Here is a 25,779-nt window from a genome sequence, read left to right as displayed (position 1 = left end):
CTAGAGAGCTCTGAAGTGGATATTCAGATACCTGGCTGGTTCAGTTGGAGTTGGCATCTACTACGAACAGCTAGGAGGTGTAGTGGGATACTCTGACATGTCCAGGGAGGCTCAGGGGCTGATTGGCGGTTATGTAGATGCAGACTTTGGTGGAGATGTGGATACCCGGAGGTCTACAACAGGCTTCATCTTTAGCCTATATGGAGGTCCTATTTCTTGGAGATCGAGTCTGCAGCCTATCACGGCCCTATCCACTACAGAGGTGAAATACATCGAGCTGACAGAAGCAGCTAAGGAGGCAATTTGGCTGAAGGGTTTGTTGACGGAGATGGGCCTTACTCAGGAGGCCATTAGAGTGCACTGTGACAGCCAGAGTGCACTTCTATTAGCATAGAACTCAGTCTATCATGCAAGGACAAAGTACATCGACATTCGGTATCATCAGATCAGGGAGCTTGTGGAGGATGGCGAGGTGGAAATGATAAAGGTACACACCAAGGAGAATCCAGCTGATGCACTTACAAAGGTACTTCCACAGGACAGCTTTCAGAGATGTGTTGAGCTGATTCGGCTGATGGACAGAGTGGAGCTGGTTGAGGCCTTGAGACACCAAGGTAGAGATTGTTGTGATCCAGGTGGTGTGCCCAAGGCCCAGGGGACCAAGGCTAAGGCTAAGGTCCATCATTCATGAGGGCTTCATGGAGGCTCTAGGGCTAGTTGGGTCCTAGGTTGAAAGGCTGTGGGCCTTTCGGGTTCTTGAGGTCTAGGTTATGTGGGTCTCAAGGGACCAACTCTTTATGGGCCAGGTCTGGGCCCAGGATAGGTGAGATTAAGTCAAGTCATGGGTGTACATGGGCTTGGGTTAACCTAATGTCCCATAGAGTTGGTCAAGGGAGTTTTGGGTTTGGGTCACTTGACCCTGTGTTTATATATACATGCACTGTATAGGTTTGATTAAGCCAACGAATACGAAAACCTTTTCTCCCAAGTCTCTCTCTCTCTTCTCCCTCTCTCTCCAGATATTCTCCACACCCCAGGAGCAAGAAACCCTAGGGTTTCTTGCCGCCAGGTCCATAGAAGGCAGGAAAAGCAGGAGAGGTGCTAGGGTTTTGAGCCCCTCTCCCTTTGTGCCGCCAACCATATTGCCTCTCCCTCTCTTGCAGCTGCCCAAACATCAGGTCCAGGACTTGGAATCTCTTGCTACAAGGTTGGTACAAGTTTCTCTCAGATCTGGAGTTGATCTGAGGTCGTTTGAGGTGCGGGTGAGATCTCCATCAACAGATCTACAGGAAAGGCTGCAGCAGGACAAATCTGCAAGGTCTGGTTCTATCTTCCTTCTTCCCTATCTAGAACATCCCGATTCAAGATCTATGAATTGGAAGACCTCTTTCCAGGCTTGATCTGGTTGGGTACCAGATCTTGGATTTTTTAGAGGTGATCTTAGTGGTGTTCTTCATCTGAAACGAAAGGCTGACGAAGAAGACAGCAACCAGGCTGAGTTCGTCAAGGGCCTTTGATCGAGTCTAGAAGTCTCCAAATTTGTTCGTTGCTGGTTTCGCTGCACCCAAGGTCCGTGGGAGGAGCCGGGATCATGCTCCAACATATTTCTGGTTAGATGTGGAACCCAATGGGTCACACACAAAGGGTATTGATCAAGGATCTAATTGGATTAGATCATGTTTGCAAAATTGACATGCTAGCATATGTTGCAAAAAACTAGCTCCTTGTTTCGAATCAGATTTAAAATTGATCCCAGATTGGGCTAATTAAAGCCAAATTAATTTAAATCAATTTTGGATTTGAGTTGGTTCAACCCTTGGCTATATGTACCAAAATTTTGGTGCTAGGAAACCAAGTCTCCAAGAGTCAAGAATTTTTCTTGTGTGTGGGTGCAGTTTTTGTGTGCAGAAATAGCTTTCACATCCTATGAGATGAGATGCCTCATCCTCAAGCTTATCCTATGTTCCATATTGAAATAAAATTTTGAATGATTCCTAACTTTATTTTGAGCATAAGAAATTTTTTTGAAGTTAAAATTCTTTCTGGTTTAATCGTGGAAATTTGTTGAAGTTGGAAATCCTGTCAGCCTGATCCCTGCGCCTGACCAAGAGTCCAACTTATGAAGGACTCTAACCCATTTGTCATGCCACTTCTTAATCTAAATTTTTTTCCATGACATTCTCATGTTAGTGCCTTAATTTTTGACCATTGGATAGATAAAATTACATTGATGGATGGTGAAAAAAAATTATACCATGGGAAGCTGCATGACTCATCGAAGAATCATCGAGAAAAATATTCTGAGAAGTCCTTCTGCATGAAGCATCTCTTGGATTTTTTCTCGATGATTTCCATGTGTCAAAAACTTTCAAATGGGCATGAGAATTCATTAGGAGGTGTGAGATTTTTTGATGAATGTGAGATGGCACGTGGAAGGGATGCAAAAAATTCCTGAAGGCAACCCATCGCTAAGTATTTAAATGGGGGTGCACCGGGGGATTGGATTAATTCAGATTTTCAATTTCTCCTTTCTTTCTAACATCCTTTCCCTATTGTTCAATTAGTCTCTTCCTTCTCTTGTTAAGACAAGTTTAAAAATAGTAAGAACAAGTCTGATTTTAGGACAAGAGTCTAGGAAGAGAATTAAGAAAGACAAGGAGAGAAGAAAGGTAGGGATTGGAAGGCTAGGAGAAGAGGAAGAGGGTCTTGAGGTTCTGATATTCAAGAAAATTCTCAGAATGAGAATTTTGGAGAAGAAATTCTCTCAAAATATTGGTGCCCTGATCATAGCCCTGTGTGGATTACCGTTGGAGGGCGAACACTTGGGCGCCTAGTGGAGGTTATGCTAAAATTTAGATTAAGCGCTGCAGGTATTCTTCTATAACTTAAATTTAATCTTAAATTTATGTTATATATGATTGTTAATCATCAAGGAGATGCTAATTTAAAGATTTAATATTTAATATTTTTTTATTAAAATTTTGAAATCCATTATGTTTTCACTGTGCATGCCCACCCTGAAACCCTACAATTGGCACTTATTTTCTTTGATTATCATCAAAATTTAGATTAGATTTAAAGAACTATTATTTTATTCCTCTAGCTAGTCAAAATTTGATTTCTGTGTCTGTGCTAGCATAGGATGGTTTTGAAATTATTTTCAATAAAGATTTTTATTCTATTTATTTATGAAATAAATTAGTTACACGTGGTCTTTTAATTGACAGTCTATATTACTTGCATATTAATACGAATGTAAATTTGAATGAGTAAATAGTGAGTGCTGTAGGTCAAAAAAGATCCAGAGATGAAATTAACCAGAAGTACTTGTAGCATTATAGACTAGACCATATTGGAGAGGACAGGATAAACAAACTGAAAAAAGATGAGATTTTTGGCTTCCAGAGTTGTACCCAGCTTATGATTCTTGCCTTTAAGAAAAAATACCCAAGTTATCCTTTGATGACATGGAAAAAGGACCATTGAGTTACTTGTCCTAGTACACACTGATGTGTATAGGCCATTTGATGTACAGGTCAGGGATAGTTATAGCTACTTCATCACCTTTATCAATGATTTGTCTCGATATGGATATATGTATCTAATGAAACATAAATATGAAACCTTTAAAAAGTTTAAAAAATTTAGAAATGAAGTAGAAAAATAAATAAATAAATCTATTAAAGTTCTTCGATCTGATCGAGGAGGTAAATATCTTAGTACAAAAATTTTTGAGATATCTGAAAAACAACGGCATAGTCTCTTAATGGACTCCTTTCAAAATATCTCAATGAGGTATCCAAAAGGTGGAATAGGACCCTAGTAGATATGGTTAGGTCCATAAAGAGCTTCATTAATTTACCTTTATATCTTTGGGGACATACCTTATTAACTGCAATTCACCTATTAAATAGGGTTCCATTAAAATTTGTTTCTACCACACCATATGAGATATGGTACGATAAGAAGCTGAGTCTAGATTATCTTAAGACTTGAGGATGTCCGATCTATGTTAAGAGACAGATGGCTGATAAATTAGAAGATAGATCTGTATTAGCTTATTTTATAGGGTATCCAAAAGAATCAATAGGATACTACTTCTACTTTTCACAAGATCACAATGTGATTGTGAGTCAGAATGTCATATTTTAATAAAATAGTTTATCCAGGATGGTGGCAGTGGGAGGTTAGTTGAGCTTGAAGAGAAAGTCTCTGAAGAGCAAAGAGCTATGGATCCTCAAGAATCCATTATTCATGAGCCAGTAGTTGATGTTCTTCTACCACCTCATAGATCTAGCAGGATCTCTCGACCTCCTGAAAGGTACATGGGTATGCTTATAGAGGAAATAAAGGAAATATTCATCATGGGAGATAAGGGTCATGGTGATGATCCTAATACCTTTGACGAGATGATATCTGACATCAATTTTAAGAAATAGTTAGATGCAATGAAGTCTGAGATTAACTCGATGCACTCGAACCAAGAATAGACCTTAGTGGATCCACTTAAGGGTATAGTGCCCATTAGGTGTAAATAAATCTATAAAAGAAAAATAGATGTAAATGGTAAGGTAGAGATCTATAAAGCTAGGCTTGTGGCAAAAGATTATAGTCAAACGAGGGTATTGATTATCAAAAAATCTTCTCATTCGTAGCCATGCTGAAATCTACCTACACTCTACTTGCTATTGCAGCTTATTATGATTATGAAATCTGACAGATGAATGTGAAAACTACTTTTCTGAATAGATATCTTGAGGAAGATATCTATATGGAGCAGCCTTTGGATTTCACATTTGGTGATGGTGATCACAGAGTCTGCAAGCTGCAAAGGTCTAAATACGGATTAAAGCAAGCTTCTCAGAGTTGGAATCTTCATTTTGATGATGCGATCAAATCATTTGGTTTCATTAAGAATGAAGAAGAATCTTGTGTATACAAAAAGATCAATGGGAGCGTAATAACATTCCTCGTATTGTATGTGGATGATATTCTCCTTATTGGAAATGATATTTCCATACTGACTGTGGTCAAAAGATGGTTGTCCAAAAAATTCTCTATAAAAGATCTAGAAAAAGCATCCTATATTTTTGGAATAAAGGTTTATAGGGATAGATCTAAAAAGATGTTAGGCCTGTCACAAAAGCTGTACATAAAGAAAGTACTGAAGAGATTCAGCATGAAAAACTCTGAAAGAGAACTTTTACCTTTTAGGTATGGTATTCATCTTTCCAAGATGATGTATTCGACCATATCTGAGCAAGTTCAGCACATTAGTAGAATTTCTTATGCCTCAGCTATAGGGAGCCTTATATATGCCATGCTATATACTCGATCTGATATTACCCTTACTGTGAGTATCATGAGTAGGTATCAATCGAATTCAGGAGAGGAGTACTAGATAGTTGTGAAGAACATCTTTAAGTTCTTGAAAAAAATTAAGGATTTATTTTTGATCTTTGGAGAAGGTTCTGAGTTGCGAGTTGAGAGGTATACCAATTCAGACTTCAAATCTGATCGTGATGATAGAAAATCTATATTAGGGTATCTGTTCGCATGCAATGGTGGCGCAGTCAACTGAAAGAGTTTCAAGCAATCCATTATAGTGGATTCGACCATAGAGGCTGAATATATCACTGCTTTGGATGCTGCAAAGGAAGGCTTCTAGTTCAAGAAGTTCATCATGGAGCTTGGGGTAATGACATTAGATGCCATACCATTTTATTGCGACAACAATGGAGCCATAGCATTTGCTAAGGAGCTAAAGTTTCATCAAAAATTAAAGCACATCGAGCGGCAGTACTATATCATACCCGACTATCTCAAAAAAAAAATATCAAAGTACGAAGAGTAGACTCTGTGAACAATGTGGCAGACCAGCTGACAAAGCAATTGAGTCGGTCAAAGATAGAAGTCCATCTTGAGAAGATGGGATTTAGATTAGTGGTCAATTGATTTTAGTCCAAATAAAAAATTGTTAGATGTATATCTTAGAAGCCAATATGGCTGACATATTATAATAAATCTAGGACATAATTTTATACTTAATTCATTAATTTGATCAATAAAGGATAAGTTTGATTTTTATTCAAGTGTGATGTATTATTGAATCATCCATGGAATTAATATTTCGATACATATTCTCAAAATATTGAAAATTAGAGACATATATATAATTCTTAAATGCTCTCAGTCATAGTATCATCATGAGGATGGTGATCGATCTGGATAGATAGACGTATAGATCACTTTCTTTGAGGTAGATGAGTCTCTGATTTATAATATAGAGATACTGAGCGACGAGTGCGGATAGTTATTAGAGAATAACTAGTACTGAACATGACCATATAAAAGATTACTTGAATTTTTGCTCGATCGTCAGTAATTATCTCAATATTGTAGTTATGTGAATGGTTCTTTGACCTGTGATGGTATGATTGCTCATAGAAAGCTACTGGAGTTTGACTGACATATAAACATGATCTCAATGAGTCCTTGTAGTAGATATTGATGATAGTTGGTCCACTGTAGGAGTAGGATGTGCATCTAGATAGAATCTATCAACTTTGATAGAGAGGAGTAGTCTTATGAGATTTGAGAGGCTAAGTCCGAGAGTCTGTGGCCACAGCAGTGTTATTAGTAGAAAAGAATTTTCATAAAGATTGCAATTGGACTTGAGCTGATCGAATCTATCATATGACTAATGATAAGGTTTGACGATTTATTCATGACTTGCCATCTAGTCGGAACTCACGATAAAGGAACTGAATCATATGTGAACTACATCTTGAAATTTTTTTTTGATTCTACTGGATTGTCACTACATACTGCTAGGTATCACTGGTGAATGGTGAGGGTCATTATGATTGCTCAGGATCGACAATCCTTGATGAGTTAGATTGGAACTGTTCTGACCCATTAAAAGAAGTTTCAATGATGCTATATTAAAGATCATTGTATATCTCAATACCAGATAGAATTGAACCTATGGGGTCATACAACAAAGAGATTAGACTTGGAATAAGTAATTAGGCTTATGAAGTCTCAATTAGGTTTAGAAAAATCTTATTGGGTTCAGGATAATCTTGCTAACATATGGTTGAACCCAATTTTTTCTTTACGTTTGAATTTCTTATTTGATAAAATTAATTCAAGTTTAATTATCTACTAATAACTTAAATAAATTAGATTTATTGAACTCTAATTGTTGGGTGCCTAGGATTTTAGATCAAATGAATTAAGGGTTCAGACCCTTAATCAATTTTTTTGATAGTTTTGATTGGGCACCACTTGATTTGACCAAGTTGGACGTGCACACACTAGAGAGGGCATGTGGACCTGATTGGGGCAACCTATGGCAGCCATGTAGTATGTGTATTTGTGGGTGTAAGGGCTCCCAAATTGGGCACCTAAAGGATCTCCTAAAGAGGGTTAAATAACTAAAGAAATAAGGATTTCTAATGCATGTAGGACTTGTATTAAGTGATTGTTTGGTTTTGAATAGGATTTAAACTTTATGCCTATTTAAAGGAGCCTTTTATAAGGCTCCTTAGCTCTAAATTTCAACAGTCCACACCTCCCTTAGAAGCTCCCCATCCCCTCTCTCTCTTCTCCCTCTCTTCTCTCCTTGAAGTTCAATGCCCAAGGTGTTGGGCGTCCCACTTCTCCATGCTCACGAGGAGCTTGGGCATTCCTTTACTTACTAATTTTTGAGTCCTTGATTGCTTCATAATTAAAAAAAAAATACAAGAAAAGAAGAGAAGAAAAGATCAAGAAAAGGTTCAAAGAGTTGATCGCGATCCAAGCTTCGTTCAGATTCGTAGGCTGATTGTTCTTAGAAATGAAAGATCAACACCAAAGAAAACTATTTCAGGCTGATCCTGAGTAAATACCTATAGAGGCCAAGCACTTGTATGGCTAAAAGAGAACATACTCTCTTCTAGATCCAGATTTAAAGAAAAAAATTATGAAACAAGTGTGTGATTTGATCACATATTCAATTTCAGCATAAAATTCAGCATGTATTCAATTTCAACATATGAAGTAGATCCTTACGTTCTATATTTTTTGCAAGCATGACTGAGTCTATGATAAGGTAATGGCATATCCCTTCCATCAATCTCACTTACTTGACCAATATGGTGAATCATATTTTGATCAGATCATTTAATGATTGGGGTTGACCCATGCTAACTAGGAAATCAGTATGATTGATTTAGGTACCCTTTGTTCAATTTGTTTAAAGTCCTCTTCATGACTTGGTAAAGTTAGTAGGAGGATTTATGATTAGTTGACTGGACCAGCTTATACCTAGTCTTGTTTGATCTGACTTGGTGAAGTCAATGGGAGGATTAAGATTAACTGATCAAGTTTTTTTTCATTTTTCATTCTATCAAATTAAATCTTCTAAAATTATTAGGTCCCTAAAAATAAAATAGTTATGGTGGTAACTAGATCATAGCCTCCTATTAAGTTGGATGATAATGAGTCCAATAGTTTAGATGATCATTGGAGGTGCTACACGCCTGGTGCTCATCTGGCTGTCGGAATTATCATTCATAATATGTTAATTTAGTTGTATCTTTCTGATGATGGTCAGGTTGGCTGAGCCACACTTGGGCCTGATTACTCATTTGTCAGATACACTAAATTTTGACATGTTAATGGTTGGACCTAACCAAAACTTTCAATGGAGGCACCACATGCCTACTGAAGAAGTGTCTGGGGCAAAATTAAATGCTGAAAATTATTTGGTAAAACAATTGGTTAAGAATCTACCCATGAGTGCATAAGGGTTGGTCGAGCCACACTCAGGCCCATGTATAGCCTGTGAGGATTCTAGTACCCATTAAAAAATTAGTATAATTCCTCGAATTGGAGGTAGAGGCTATCAATTCGAATAAAATAATGAGAGAACCTTTAGACTAAAGTCCATGTCTTTAGGCTTAATCAATTTATATACTAACTAAGTTTTGATTTTTCTTTTGCAGTTATAGCCACTACCTTATCACTCCGATCATTATTAGATAGTGATAAATCGATAGATCCATATTTTGATAGCTGGTATCAAAAGTTGAAAATAGTCCTGGAATACGAACGGATCTTATACGTGTTGACAGATCCGACACTCGAGGAGCCAGCTTCTAATGTCTGCAGTACTATTCGAGATACTTATCAGAAGTGGCTTAACGACCAAACTATAATTTGTTGCATATGCTGGCGGCAATGAATGATGAATTCAACCATCGATTTGAGAATGCTCAGCCTCAAGACATGTTACAAATGTTAAACGAGTCCTTTGGCACACCCGACGATGTTGAGAGGTACAAAAAAAGTTATGCCATCTTCAATGCTCGAATGAGAGAAGAAGCATCATCACTGACCATGTACTATATATGATTGAGTGCTTGAGCAAGCTCGACTGTTCCTTGCATGAATAGCTAGGGAAGGAAGCCATGTTGAACTCTCTACCCAAATCCTTTGTTGGAATTTGGTGTCGGAGTATGCATATATGTTTCAAAAAAATTTTTCTAAATAACACAGCATAACAGAAGATTAAAATACCTTTTAATCTATATTATGCATGTATAAAACATAGAATACTAGGATCTACTTCATATACTGAAATTGAACACATGCTGAATTTTATGCTGAAATTGAATATGTGATCGAATCATATACATGTTTCATAAATTCTTTCTTCAAATTTGGATCTAGAAGGGTAGGTTCTCTCTTAGCCATGCAAGTATCCGATCTCTACAGTATCCACTCAAGATCAGTCTGAAATAATTCTCTTTGGTACTGATTTTTTTCTAAGAAAAATTAGCCTGTGAATCTAAACGAAGTCTGGATTGTGATCAACTCTTTGATTATTTTCTTGATCTTCTTCTTCTCTTATTCTCTTGCTTTTTTCCCTTGATTATGAATCAATCAAGATTTGAAAACCAGCAAGTAAAGGGGCATCCAAACACCTTTTGGGCATGGAGAAGTGGGATGCCCAAACTCCTTGGGCATTGGATCTTTAAGGGAGAAGAGAGGGAGAAGAGAGAGGGGGCGTGGGGACCTTCTAAGGGAGGCATGGGATGCCAGAATTCAGTGCTTAAGAGCTTTAGGAAAGGCTCCTTTAAATAGGCATAAAGTTTGAATCATATTCAAAATCAAACAACTACTTAATACAAGTCCTACTTGCATTAAGAATCCTTATTCTTTTAGTTATTTGACCCCCTTTAGGAGATTCTTTTGGCACCAACTATTGGAGCCCTTGCACCCACAAATACACATGCCACATGAGGCCTAAGGGACACCCCATGCTGGTCCCACATACTCTCTAATGGATGGGCATGCCCAACTTGATCAAATCAAATGACGCCCAATCAAAACTATCAAGAAAATTGATTAAGGATTTGAACCCTTAATTTATTTGATCTAAAATCCTAGACACTCAATAATTGGAGCCCAATGAATCTAATTCATTTAGATTATTAGCAGGTAATTAAACTTGAATTAATCTTATCAAATAAGAAATTCAAATATAAAAAAAAAAAATTAGATTCAACCATGTTGTCCATGGAGTTTACTCTTCACACCTCGACATATTTCTTTTCGAGGTAGTCGCATATGATATAGTATCGCCGCTCGATGTGCTTTGATTTTTGATGAGACCTTGGCTCCTTAACAAGTATTGTGGCTTCATTATTATCACAATAAAGTGATATGGCATCCGATGTCATTACCCCAAGCTCTACGATGAACTTCTTGAACAAGAGGCCTTCCTTTGTAGCATTCAAAGTAGTGACATATTCAGCCTCTGTGATCGAATCTGCTATGATAGATTGCTTGAAACTCTTCCAGCTGACTGTGCCACCATTACAAGTGAACACATATCCTAATGAAACTTTCTATTATTAGGATCAGACATGAAGTCTGAATTAGTATACCCCTTGACTCGCTACTCAGAATCTTTTTCAAAGAACAAGAACAAATCCTTAGTTCTTTTCAAGTACTTAAGGATGTTCTTCACAACTATTCAGTGCTCCTCATCTGGATTCGACTGATACCTGCTCGTGACACTCACAGCAAGGATAATATCAGGTCGAGCATACAGTATGACATACATGAGGCTCCCTATGGTTGAGGCATAAAGAATCCTACTCATGCACTGAACTTCCTCAGATGGGGTCGGATACATCATCTTGGAAAGATGAATACCATGCCTAAGAGGTAAAAATTTTTTTTTAGAGTTTTTCATATTGAACTTCTTCAGTACTTTCTCTATGTACAACTTTTGTGACAGGCCTAGTTTCTTTTTAGATCTATTCCTATAGACCATTATTCCAAGAATGCAGGATGCTTCCCTTAGATCTTTCATGAAGAATTTCTTGGACAACCATCTTTTGACCATGGTCAGCATGAGAATATAATTCTCAATAAGGAGAATATCATCCACGTACAATATGAAAAATATTATTACACTCCCACTGACCCTTTTGCATACACAAAGTTCCTCTTCGTTCTCGATGAAACCAAACGATTTGATCGCATCATGAAAATGAAGATTTCAACTATGAGAAGCTTGTTTTAATCCGTATATGAATCTTTGTAGCTTGTAGACTTTGTGATCACCATCACTAGATGTGAAACCCAAAGACTGTTCCATATAGATATTTTTCTCAAGATATCCATTCAGAAAAGTAGTTTTTACATCCATCTATCAAATTTTATAATCATAATAAGCTGCAACAGTAAGTAGAGCATGGATGGATTTCAGCATGGCTACGAATGAGAAAATTTTTTGATAGTCAATACCCTCACGCTGACTGTAACCTTTTGCCACAAGCCTAGCTTTATAGGTCTTTACCTTACTATCGACATCTATTTTCTTTTTGTAGATCCATTTACACCCAATAGGTACTATACCCTCAAGTGGATCCACTAAGGTTCATACTTGGTTCGAGTGCATCGAGTCAATCTCTGACTTCATTGCATCTAACTATTTTTTGAAATTGATATCAGATATCGCCTCATCAAAGGTATTAGGATCATTACCATGACCCTTATCTCCCATAAGAAATATTTTCTTAACTTCCTTCATAAGCATACTCATGTATCTTTCAAGAGGTCGAAAGACCCTGCTAGATCATGAGATGGTGGAGGAACATCAATTACTGGCTCATGAATAATGGGTTTCTGAGGATCTATAGCTCTTTGCTCTTTAGAGACCTTCTCTTTGAGCTCAACTAACCTCCTACTGCCACCATCCTGGATAAATTATTTTTTTAAGAATATGATATTCTGACTCACAATCACATTGTGATCTTGTGAAAAGTAGAAGTAATATCTTATTGATTCTTTTGGATATCCTATAAAATGAGCTAATACAGATCTATCCTCTAATTTATCAGCCATCTGTCTCTTGACATAGGCAGGACATCCCCAAGTCTTTGGATAATCTAGACTCGACTTTTTATCATACCATACCTCATATGGTGTGGTAGAAACAGATTTTGATAGAACTCTGTTCAATAGGTGAATTATAATTATTAAGGCATATCCCCAAAGATATAAGGATAAATCAGTGAAGCTCATCATGGATCTAATCATATCTAATAGGATCCTATTCTTTCTTTCGAATATCCCGTTAAGTTGAGATTTTTTTGCGGGAGTCCATTGAAAGACTATGCCATTATCTTTAAAATATTCCAAAAATTTTTGACTAAGGTATTCACCTCCTCGATCAGATCGAAGAATCTTAATAGGTTTGTCTGTTTTATTTTTTTACTTTATTTTTAAATTTCTTGAATCTTTCAAAAGCTTCAAATTTATGTTTCATCAGATACACATATCTATACCATGACAGATCATCGATAAAGATGATGAAATAGCTATAACCATCCTTGATCTGCACATCAAATGGCCCACACATATCGGTGCATATTAGGGCAAGTAACTCGATGGCCCTTTCTTCATATCCTACAAAAGATAACTTGATCATTTTTTTTTGAAGATAAGATTCACAAGTTGGGTACGACTTTAGATCAAAAGAGCTAAAGATCCCATCCTTTTTTAGTTTGTTTATCCTATCCTCTCCAATATGGCCTAGTCTATGATGCCACAAGTACTTCTGGTTGATTTCATCTCTGAATTTTTTTTAACCTATGATACTTACTATTTACTCGTTCAAATTTATATTCACATCAATATGCTAGTGATATAGACTGTGAATTGAAAGACCACGTGCAACCAATTTATTTTGTAAATAAATGAAACAAAAGTCTTCATTGAAATTAAATTCAAAACCATCCTTTGCTAGCACAGATACGAAAATTAAATTTTAACTAGTTATAGGAATAAAATAATAGTCTTTTAAATCTAATCTAAATCCCAATGATAATAGAAGAGGATAAATATCAATAGTTTCTGTAGTAACTTTTGCTCCATTGCCAACCCGAAGGATCATGTCACTTTTTCTTAACCTTCTACTTTCTATTAGACCCTGCATTGAGGTATGTAAAAAAAGAGTACCCTATAAGTCAATTGCAAGTGTGTTACGATGGAACTTTTTTTTATAATTTTTTAACTTATGTAATGATATTTATTATTTGATAATAAAATGAGATATTGATTTATTATATTAGCTACGTCTTATTATGTTTAAGATTATGATGAACCCTAAAGATTAGGACAATGGTTTTAGGAGACATGAATGGGTCATGTTAGTGAGATCTAAAACTTTAAAATCTTATTCTTAAATATTTTTGATCGTAGGAATATTGAGTCGGAGATTAATATTTCAGATAGACTGACACATGCTATATATGCTCGATGGAGAGGGTGACAGATCTTACTTGCCACTTATGTAGGACACTAATACAAGGATGTGAGTGCTCATTTGAGAAATGAGTCTATTGAATTGACTCAGAAAGAGAACATCTTATGAAAGCCTTACTTGTCTATCAAAGATGGTTCTTTAAGTGAGAGTTGTACAAGTGATCCTTAGATCTGAGATCACCATAGAACCTTGTGCACATGAACTCATATTTTGGTTCATATCCAGGCATGGCATTAAGATATATACGAGATTTTTTGGATATGATGGAGTGTGTATGAAGGTTGTGAATAGGTCAACATGGATCAATCACTCCTAGTAAGAGGAGATCACATCCTGTGTATTCTCATTCCTAGATGACTTGAGAAAAATTTTTTGGTCAAAAGTAGGAAGGAGATTAGAAAGAGTTTCTAATACTTCTTCATTGAAGTCATCTTAGTTAATTAAGAATCGATATGAATATGTGTTTGAGTTTGACATGGTTCCATACTCATGAACATATTCGGAGTGCAGGGATGATCGAAGGATTGAATTGCATGGTAACTTACCACTGAAGGATATATTTGATATTTTTATCAAATTTTATATCTTCTAGATAATCATGATATATTGTTAAATATCAATTATGACTTATAGGTCTAATCAAATTAAAGAGTTTAATTCGATCATCAATTAGAAAGAGTTCTAATTGCTGAAAAGGGTTAGCTTGATTGGACCTAAACTAGTTAAATTAAAGTCTAATCAAATTAGATCAACTTACACCCAGACCTACTACTAGCTAGATGTAGAACAAAATGGGTCACATACATATAAAAATTAGCCAAAGACCCATTTGAAAAAGGTTGATTGAAATTTTGGATTCAATCAGGGTTCCGGTAAGCATGCTAGCATGTATGGAAACCCTAGCTCTTTTGGAGATCAATTTGATCTCATGCCTTGCTGATTTGCTAGCTTAATTTGGTAGACATTTGGGTCAGGTCAAGCTACCTAGAAGTAGCTAAAAAGAGGCACTATATCTAATGATTAACATCAAAAAACAAGAGTCCAAGATGAAAAGGACTCTTGGTGCATATATGTTGAGCGCACGTACTTTTTGGTTTTGGCATGCAGAAGGACTAAGTGTCCTTCTGCTTTGGATCTCTATTTTTTATGACAAGTAGATTAGATCATGAACCACCCAACACACTATTTAAAGTATAAAAAATCTATTAGATTATGCATGAAAAAAATTCTTGGAGCCTTGCCACATGTGTGAAAGGTTTTCTGGACGTGGGAAGGGATGCAAAGATTCCTTCTGTTTAAGGAGTCTTAAGTGATTTTTTTATCTGATAATTTTTTTAATCAGGATTAGTTTTAAGTTTTGATCACATGATAAAAATTTAAAAAATTATTGGATATTGAAAGGTTGCTTTTTACACCCTTTTCTAGGCATGCGTGCATGACAGTGAGAAGGTACTTGCGCATCTCTCCGATTAAAAGTCCTTCTCAAGTTTAAACACGTATCCAAATGGGGTGACACTTGTTGATAGCCTTTCTATTTGAATCATGTGTTATGTGGCAAATTTTTACACTGATTTGAAGTGAGAGGAGATGCCAATTGCATCTCATTCTGGACATGTGTGTATGAGAGGACTGAAATCGATGTATCACATCCTAAAGAGTCCTTCTATTTAAAGACTCTCAGATAAGTGATATGATGACTTGATATGGCTTTCTAGATGAGACTTGTCTTCTTTGTTGGTGCCCCATCAGGTGCTTTAAATAGGGGATGGCAAAAGGGTTGATTATTCAATTCTTACATCCCCTATCTACTCCCTCTCTCTCTCTCTTACAACTCTAGGGTTTAGGACAAGGGCTTGTTCTTTTAAGACAAGCCTAATCCTAATAGCTCTAATAGTTTAAGAGGTTCAAAAAAAGGTGGTCAGGTCTAGTGGGTGGTTCTAAGAGGTTCAGACTCAGATCTGAAGGAAGGTCTGATCGATTGGTGGCTAGTCGAGTTCTAAAGGCTAGAACTCTTAAACTAAGGTGAAGGAGGAGCGTTGTCCTTGGTTCAATTTTCATATGGATCACCATTGAAGGGTAGATACTTGGATGTCTCATAAAAATTAGATTAGCACTATAGGTATTCTTCTGATTTAAATTTATATTTATTATACTTTGATTGATATAGTCAAGGGTTTCTGGGTATTAGGATTTTCGATGTATTGGGTATTTTGAATGAAAATTTTAAACACCTAACCCTTTTGCTGCACCATCAAAATCTAATAGTGGTATTAGAGCCTATCTTAATCTATATAATCTAAGGTTAAATTATTATCTTGATTGTAATCAAGCATGATTTTAGATTTGGTTCAAGTCGGGTCAAGGATTGAACTCGATTGAACATCCAATCCCTAGTATGTCTTAGAGACATATTTTAAATATAAAATGCATGATATATGTATAGAATCTTTCTTAGTAGCTTAGTACTCTAATTAAAATTCATCACCAAGCTATCCGATCAAAGAATAAGTAAGATTTCGAGACCCTCTCTTCCTATTCCATAGGGTACTCTTATGGCATGTAGGGGCGCCACTATGATGTCCCAAGAAAAAGAACCACGAGAAGAGTATTTTGTGTTCATGTATGTTATTAAAACTTCATGCATATATAATATGCTTGAGATGCTTAGTTATAATCATATTGTATGATTATGATTTCATATCCTAGAGATATGATTGGATGCTATGATTAGTTGTGATGATTGTTAAGATACAACTATATTAGTGCATCATTGTGATTGATTGATTTAAGATGTGCTTGAAACCATTAAAGCTCTCATAAAAATCATATTAAGTCATTGTGTTGTGAACCAATAGCTAACCTATTTTTTTGAATCGATTAATCAATTGGTGTCTAAGGAGTGTTTCAAGTGCGGTCATTATTTAATTAGTTTCATTGCTGGCCTGGTCAATTTTATTGATATCTAAGAAAAGTAACGGGGGGACCCCCACCAATCTTAACACTTTTCTGATTAATTGAATTAGTTCAAATCTTGATTGATGGTAGCTCAGTATTTTAAACACTACATTTATCTTCCTTAATGCCTAATCAATATCCTATCAAAAATCATAGTAGGTTTGTTGTGATATCCACAAGGCTTGCTATGGAGATTGATGTGGGTTTGTCTTGGTGCATATTAGATACTTTACAGCATATTTTGGATATATTATTTCATTGTGATATCCACAAGGGCAGCATTTGCAGATATGACTTTATGAAAATGAATGATCTGATTTAACTAAAAATACTATAGTTTGTTATGATATCCACAATGCTATGAGTATTTTTAGAGGCAAAGATTATTTGAGAGTGGCATGAGATGCAATTGGATAGGCTTTCATATCTTTGAACTTATTGAGGTTTGTTGTGATATCCATAAGGCTTCATTGAGGGATTAGGATCTCAACCTCATTAAGAAATCAGATTAAGATTTTTTATTTATCATAGGAAGAGGGCTATGATATCTGATAAAATAGTGGGAGATATAACTAATTTTAAAAGTCCTCATCTAGTTATGCATGTCAAATATGAGTAGTCTACTTATATTATTGTTCTTTATTTATGCAGATTTAAGTCTGCATTATGATTTCTTTATTTTCACTGGATAACATCATAGATAAAAATATGTTGATCGATCTCAACTATGTGGATTGGTTGAGAAACTTGCAAGTTAGATTCATATTGGAAAAAAACTCTAATGTTCTAAAAATTCCTGACCTCGGATTGGTTAGTTATTATGAGAAGGCAAAAGATATCTATAAGGATATTATCTATTCATTTTGTGGCAAATTTGGATATTGGAAGTAAATTACAAGAATAATCTTACAAGTTTGAAGCAGGGTGCAAGTGTAGCACCAAAAGATGTATATATAATATAGCTCTATTTTTTATTGAGTGGCTCAGATTCGGATACTTAGATATTAGATACCACCTGTGGATCGTATATTTATAATTCATTACAGTGATACAGAATATCAAAGGTCCGAAAAGAGATGACCTTGAGCTTTATGACGTAAGTTGAAAGTCTATTAGTGCAGAGGCTGTGAAAACCTGTATACTTGATTTATCTTCGGATAAAACTTTAGAATTAAAAGATTGTTATTACATATCAAAGATTATTAGAAATATTATTGCTATATCTTTGTTACTAAAATAAGATTATGAAATAAGGCTAATGAGAAATGGATGCTCCATTTTCTTTTCTAATGAATTTTATGGTAGTGGTTGTATTGATAACAATCTTTTAATTCTTGTACTCAATAAAAATATTTTTCATATTAAATAAAATATGAAAAGAAAAAGAAAAGATATGAATATCATATATCTCTGGCATTGCCATCGTAGTCATATTAGTGAGTCAAGAATAAACAAGTTATACAAAGAAGAATTCTTTGACCATATGATTATGAATCATTGAAAATTTGTGAATCTTGTCTCATGGGTAAGATGATCAAAACTCTATTTTCTGGACATAGAGAGAGGGCGAATGAGTTGTTAGCCCTAGTACATACAGATATATATGGATCGATGATAACTCAGGCCAGAGTAGGATACTCCTATTTTATCACTTTTACAGATGATCTATCAAGATTCAGATATGTGTATCTTATGAAATATAAATTCGAAACCTTTGATAAGTTCAAAGAATATCAATGTATGATCATAAAATAAATTAAAAAAAATATCAAGGTTCTTCGATCTGATCGAGGAGGAGAATACTTATCTAGTAAATTTTTTGATCATCTTAAAAGTAAAGGTATTCTCTCTGAATGGATACCTCTTTATATATCCTAGTTAAATGGTGTAGCAGAAAGGAAGAATCACACTTTAATGGATATGATGTGGTCCATGATGTGCTTTACTGATCTCCCAATATCTTTTTGAAGATATGCCTTAAAAACTGCCATATATATTCTAAACAGAGTACCTTCAAAGTCTGTTGCAAGCACACCATATGAGATATAGAAGGGAAGGAAGCCTAATCTTAAACATCTTAAGATTTGAGGCTGTCCTGCTTATGTCAAAAATATTTTTGGACATAAGCTTAGTGTTAGATCAGACAAGTGTAGGTTTGTAGAGTATCCTAAGAAAATTAATGGATACTATTTTTACCATCCTACTGAACAAAAGGTATTTGTTAGTAGGTATGCTATTTTTTTGGAAAATGAATTCATCCAAGAAGGAGGCAGTGGGAGAAATATTGAACTTATGAAAGTTCATAATCTACAAATAGATCCAAAAATACCTATGGTTGAACCACAAGAAGATCCTCAATCAGAAGTATCCAAGGATGAGGTACGTCCACAATACACACCTCCTCTCTGAAGGTCAGATAGAGTGGATCAAGCACCTCTGAGATATGATTTTATCATTGAGAATGATAATTCAATCAATATCATTCAGGATGATAATCCATTGACCTATTCGAAAGCTGTCATGAGTAGAGACTCAGACAGATGGCTGAAAGCTATGAAATCTGAGATTGACTCGATGTATACCAACCAAGTGTGGACTTTGGTTGATGCACCTAGAGGTGTGACCCCAATAGGATGCAAGTGGATCTTCAAAAAGAAGATCAAAGTAGATGGCCAAGTAGAAACATGCAAAGCTAGGTTAGTGGCGAAGGGTTTCAGATAAAGGCAAAAAATTGACTATGATGAAACCTTCTCACCAGTGGCTATGCTTAAGTCCATCCGAATTTTGCTTGCTATAGCAGTATACTACGATTATGAGATCTGGCAGATAGACATCAAGATCGTATTCCTCAATGATAATCTAGAGAAAGTGGTCTATATGACTCGGTCAGAAAAATTTGTTCTCAAGTAGGAGAGCCAATCAAGTATGCAAGCTAAAGAGATCCATTTATGGATTGAAGCAGACTTCAAGGAGATGAAACATCTGATTTGACATGATAGTCAAAGAGTTTGACTTTATCAACAATAAGGATGAACCATGCATGTATAAGAAGATAAGTGGGAGTGCTGTTGTCTTCTTGATTCTGTATGTCGATGACATACTGCTCATTGGAAATGATATCCCAATGATGCAATTAGTTAAGACTTAACTATTGAATAAGTTTTTCATGAAAGACTTGAGTGAAGCATCCTATATATTGGGTATAAAGATCTATAGAGATAGATCTAAAAGGATGTTAGGCTTATCCCAATCATGGTACATAGATCTCATATTATAGAGGTTTAATATGGAGGCAAGTAAGAAAGGTTATCTGCCTGTAAATCATGGTATATGTCTCTTTAAGAAAATGTGTCCTAAGACACCAGAAGAGAAGAAGAAAATGAATAAAATCTCTTATGCTTCGGTTGTGGCATTAATTATGTATGCCATGCTATGTACCAGGCCTGATGTAGCTTATGCTTTGGGTGTAGCTAGCAGATTTCAGGCTGATCTAGAGGAGGATCATTGAAAAGCTGTGAAAAATATTCTGAAGTACCTAAGAAGGACTAAAGATATTTTTCTCATATATGGAGGAGGATCAGAGTTGAAACTAGAGAAAAATATAGATTTTAATTTTTAATCTGATCCAGACGATAGCAAGTCAACATCAAGGTACGTATTTATCCTAAATGGTGAGGCAGTGATTTAGAAGAGTTTCAAACAACAGACAGTAGCTGACTCAACCACTGAGGCAGAGTACATCACTGCTAGCGAAGTCGCTAAGAAAGCTGTCTGGATGAAAAAGTTTATTATAGAATTAGGAGTCATTCTTGAGATTGAAGGATCGATGCCACTCTATTGTGATAACACTGAGGCCGTTATTCAAGCTAAGGAACTTAGGTCTCATTAAAGATCTAAGCACATCCTCAGATGCTTCCACCTCATTCAAAAAATTATAGAGAGACAAGATGTTATCCTTGAATGAGTAGATACAAAGAACAATATAGCAGATCTATTCACTAAGGCTACACCACAGCAGCTATTTGATCATCATCTTGATTGTATGAGATACAAAGGTGATTGACTTTAGTGCAAGTGGGAGGTTGAAAGAAGACTGCTCTATAAGCCAATCGTAAGTGTGTTGTGATAGAATTTTTTTTTATAATTTTCTAACTCATGTAATGATATTTATTATTTGATAATAAAATAAGATATTGATTTATCATATTAGCCACATCTTATTATATCGAAGATTATAATGAACTTCAAAGATTAGGATAATAGTTTTAGGAGATATAAAAGGGTCATGCTAGTGAGACCTAAAAATCTTAAAACCCTATTTTTAAATATACTTGGTCGTAGGAACATTGAGTCGGAGATCAATATTTTGGATCGACTGGCACGTCCTATATATGCTTGATGGAGAGGGTGGCGGATCTCACTAGCCACTTGTGTGGGACACTAATACAAGGATGTGGATGCTCATTTGGAAAATGAGTCCACTGAATTGACTTGATGAAAGAGAATATCTTATGGAAGCTTTACTTGCATATCAAAGATGGTTCTCTAAGTAGGAGTTATGCAAGTGATCTTTAGATTGGAGATCACCATGGAATCTTATGCACATGAACCTATATTTTGGTTCATACCCAGGCATGGCATTAAGACATGTACGCGGTGAAAGAAGAGTGTCCTATAAGCCAATCGCAAGTGTGTTGTGATGAAATTTTTCTTTATAATTTTTCAACTCATGTAATGACATTTATTATTTGATAATAAAATGAGACATTGATTCATCATATTAGCTACATCTTATTATGTCTAAGATTATGATGAACCCTAAAGATTAGGATAATGATTTTAGGAGACATGAATGGGTCATACTGGTGAGATCTAAAATCTTAAAATCTTAATCCTAAATATTTCTAGTCATAGAAATATTAAGTCGGAGATCAATATTCTGAAAAGACTGGCACATCCTATGTATGCTCGATATAGAGGGTGGCAGATCTCACTAGCCACTTGTGTGGGATACTAATATAAAGATGTGGGTGCTTATTTAGAAAATGAGTACACTGAATTGACTCGATGAAAAAGAATATCTTATGAAAGCCTTACTTGCATGTCAAAGATGGTTCTCTAAGTAGAAGTTGTGCAAGTAATCCTTAGACTTAAGATCATCATAAAATCTTATGCACATGAATTCATATTTTGATTCATACTCAAGCATGGCATTAAGATATGTATTCTGGATATGGTGGAGTGTGTATGAAGGTTGTGAGTAGGTCAACATGGAATCGATCACTCTTAGTAAGAGGAGATTGCATCCTGTATATTCTCATTCCTAGATGATTTGAAAAAAATCTTTTTGCCAAAAGTAGGAAGGAGATTAGAAAGAGTTTCTAATGCTTCTTCATCAGAGTCATCATTAGTTAATTGAGAATCGATATGAATATGTGTTTGAGTTTGACATGATTCCATACTCATGAACATATTCAGGGTGCAGGGACGATCGAAGGATTGTATTGCATGATAACTTATCACAGAAAGATATATTTGATATTTTTACTAAATTTTTTATCTTCTAAATAGTTATGATATATTGCTAGATGTCAATCTTAACTTATAAATCTAATTGAATTAAAGAGTTTAATTCGATCATCAATTAGAAAGAGTTCTAATTGCTGAGCTCGGGTTAGCTCGATTGGACCTAGATCAGTTAGATTAAGGTCTGATCAAATTAGGTCAACTTGCATCCAAACCTACTGCTAGCTAGATGTGAAACCTAATGGGTCACACACATATAAAAATTGATCAATGATCCTTTTGAAAAAGGTTGATTGGAATTTTGGATTCAATCAAGGTTCTGATAAGCATGCTAGCATGTATAAAAATTCTAGCTCATTTGGAGATCAATTTGGTCTCATGCCTTAGTGATTTGCTAGCCCAATTTGGTGGGCATTTGGGTCAGGTCAAGCCACCTAGAAGTAGTCAAAAAGAGGCACCATATCTATTGATTAACACCAAAAACTAAGAGTCCAAGATGAGAAAGACTCTTGGCGCAAATATGCAGAGCGCACATACTGTTTGGTTTTGGCATGGAGAAGGACTAAAAGTCCTTCTATTTTGCATCTTTATTTTTTATTTCAATGAGATTAGATGATGAACCACCTAGTACACTATTTTAAGCATAAGAAATCTATCAGATTATGCCTAAAAAAAATTCTTGGAACATTGCTGCGCGTGTGACAGATTTTTTGGATGTGCAAAGGGATGCGAAGTCTCCTTCTGTTTAAGGAGTCTTAAGCAATTTTTTTATCTGATAATTTTTTTGATAAGGATCAATTTTAAATGCTGATCATGTGATAAAAATTTAAAAAATTATCAGATTAAAGAAGGTTGCTTTTGATGCCTTTTTCTAGGCATGAGCGCGTGCGATAGCGAGAAGGTGCTCGCGCATCTCTCCGATGAACAATCCTTCTCAAGTTTGAACTCTTATTCAAATTAGGTGTCACTTGTTGGTAGCCTTTCTATTTGAATAAAGTTATGTGACAATTTTTCATACTGATCCGAAGTCAGAGGAGATGTGAAAAGCATCTCATTCTAAGCATGCGTACGTGAGAAGACTGAAATCAACATATCAAACCCTGAAGAGTCCTTCTGTTTAAAGACTCTCAGATAAGTGATACGTGAACTTGATATATCTTTCCAGATGAGGTGTGCCTTCTCTGTTGGTGACTCATTTGGTGCTATAAATAGGGGACAGTAGAAGGGTTGATCATTCAATTCTTACATCTCCTATCCACTCCCTCTCTCCCTCTCTTATATCTCTAGGGTTTAGGACAAAGGCTTGTTCTTTTAAGACAAGCATAATCCTAATAGTTCTAAGGGATTAAAAGGTCCAAAAAAAGATGGTTAGGTCTAGTGGGTGGTTCTAAGAGGTTCAGACTCAGGTCTGAAGGAAGATCTGATCGATTGATGGCTAGTCGAGTTTTAGGGGCTAGAACTCTTGAAGTAAGATGAAGGAAGAGCATTGTCTTTGGTTCAATTTCTGTGTGGATCACCATTGGAGGATGGACACTTAGATGTCTTATAAAAATTAGATTAGCGCTCTAGGTATTCTTCTGATCCAAAATTTATTTTAATTATTCTTTGATTGATATAGTCAAAGGTTTCTAGGCATTAGGGTTTCTAGTGCATCGGATGTTTTGAATAAAATTTTAAACACCTAACCCTTCCACTGTGCCATCAAAACCCAACAGTGATATCAGAGTCTATCTTGATCTATATAATCAAAGGTTAAATTATTATCTTGATTGTGATCAAGCATGGGTTTTTGGTTTGGTTCTAATCGGATCAAGGGTTGAACCTGATTGAACATCCAAACCCTAGCATGTCTTAAAGATATATTTTATGTTAAAATGCATGATGTATGTATAGAACATTCTTAGTAGCTTAGTACTCCAATTGAGGTTCATCACTAGGTTGTCTGGTTATAAGAGCAAGTAGGATTTAAAGATCCTCTTTTCCTATTTCGTAGGGTACTCTTATGGCTGTAGGGGTGCCACTGTGATGTCCTAAGAAGAAGAACTACGAAAAGAGTATTTTGTATTCATGCATGTTATTAGAATTTTATGCATATGTGATATGCTTGAGATACTTAATTATAATCATGTTATATAATTATATTTTTTTATCTTAGAGATATGATTGGATGCTATGATTAGTTGTTATAATTTTTAAGATACAACTATATTAGTGCATCATTGTGATTGTTTGATTTAGAATGTACTTGAGACCATTAAAGTCTTCATAAAAATCATAATAAGTCATAGTGTTGTAAACCAGTAGTTGACTTATTTCTTAAATCGATTAATCATTTGGTATCTAAGGAGTGTTTCAAGTACGGTGGTTATTTAATTGGTTCCGTTGCTGGCCTAACTAATTTTATTGGTGTCTAAGAAAAGTAACAGGGGGACCCCCATGAATCTTAATACTTTTCTGGCCAATTGGATTAGTTCAAATCTTAAGTGATGATAGCTCAGTATTTTGAACACTACATTTGCTTTCCTTCATGCCTAGTATATATCCTATTAAAAATCATAGTAGGTTTATTATGATATCCACAAGACTTGCTATGGAGATTGATGTGGGTTTATCTTGGTGCATATTAGATGCTTTACGATATATTTTAAATATGTTGCTTTGTTGTGATATCCACAAGGGCAGTATTTTTTAGATATGGCTGTATGAAAATGAAGGGTCTGACTTAACTAAAAATACTATAATTTATTGTGATATCCATAAGGCTATGAGTATTTTTAGAGGCAAAGATTATGTTGAGAGTTGTATGAGATACAATTGGATAGATTTTTTTATCTTTAAACTCATTGAGGTTTGTTGTGATATACACAAGGCTTCATTGAGGGATTAGAATCTCAACCCCATTAAGAAATCAGATTAGGATTTCTTATTTACCATAGGAGAGGGCTATGATATCTGATAAAATAGTGGGAGACATACTAGTTTAAAAATCCTCATCTAGTTATGCATGTCAAATATGAGTGGTCTGCTTATACTATTATTCTTATTTATATAGATTTAAGTTTGCATTATGGCTTCTTTATTTTCACTGCATAATACCATAGATAAAAATATGTTAATCGATCTCAACTATGTAGATTGATTAAGGAACTTACAAGTTAGGTTCATATCAAAGAAGAACTTCGATGTTTTGGATATTTCTGACCTTAGGATGGTCAGTAATAATGAAAAGATAAAAAATATTCATATGGATATTAGCTATTCATTTTGCGGTAAATTTAGACATTGAGAGTATAATTACAAAAATAATCTTGCAAGTTTAAAGCTGGATGCAAGTGTAGCACCAAAAGGTACGTATATGATACAGATCTGCTTTTCATTGAGTGGCTTAAAATTTGATACTTGGATATTAGATACTACCTATGGATCGTATATTTGTAATTTATTATAGCGACTACAGAATATCAAAGGTT

The sequence above is a fragment of the Elaeis guineensis genome, chromosome 2, assembly GCF_000442705.2.
Source record: "Elaeis guineensis isolate ETL-2024a chromosome 2, EG11, whole genome shotgun sequence".
Taxonomy (NCBI): domain Eukaryota; kingdom Viridiplantae; phylum Streptophyta; class Magnoliopsida; order Arecales; family Arecaceae; genus Elaeis; species Elaeis guineensis.
The sequence above is the reverse complement of the archived record's forward strand: the minus strand, read 5'-3'. Positions refer to the sequence as shown.